This window comes from Phalaenopsis equestris, unplaced genomic scaffold, assembly GCF_001263595.1.
Source record: "Phalaenopsis equestris unplaced genomic scaffold, ASM126359v1 Scaffold000291, whole genome shotgun sequence".
Classification (NCBI taxonomy): Eukaryota; Viridiplantae; Streptophyta; class Magnoliopsida; order Asparagales; family Orchidaceae; genus Phalaenopsis; species Phalaenopsis equestris.
Genome location: NW_018164733.1, coordinates 866,572 through 867,232, shown reverse-complemented (window position 1 = coordinate 867,232; position 661 = coordinate 866,572).

The window sequence follows — 661 nt, the reverse complement described above, 5'->3', positions numbered from 1 at the left end:
ATGCGAGACTCGATGGGCCAAAAGAAGAATTTGAAGCGGGTCATGGAGGATTAATTAAAGCAGGAATTTGAATGGTTAAAAAAGAATTTGAACAAAAAAAATTCATGCAGATTTTTAAAATTAATATGGTAGAATTTGAAAAGTCAAATTAAATGGAAAATGAAATGAAAAGTTTTATTTTTTATTTTTTATAATTTGAGTCATAAAAACAGAATTTGAAAAGACAAAGGAATATGAAATGAAAAGCAGAATTTGAAAGGTTAAAAACTGATGGAATATGAAATGAAAAGTTTTTTCTTTTATTGTTATTATTATTTTTATTATATTTTTTTTATTTAATGTGTATTTAATGTTATGTCTCATATCATGGCTATAAATAGAGGCATTGGATGAGAGGAAAAATCACAAGTGAGTAGGAGAAGAAAAATCTAGCGTTTCGGAGAGTAGTTGCGGCGGAGCAAAGTGTTGTGGAAAAGAGTTGCGGCGAAGCGAAATAGTTGCGGCGGCGAAGCGGAATAGTTGCGGCGAAACGAAAAGTTGCGGCGAAGCGGAACGTTGCGGCGACAAAGAGTTGCGGTGCAGATTTGCGGCGAAGTGTTGCGGCGAAGATTTACAGCGAAGAGTTGCAGCAAAGTGTTGCGGTGCAGATTTGCGGCGAAGT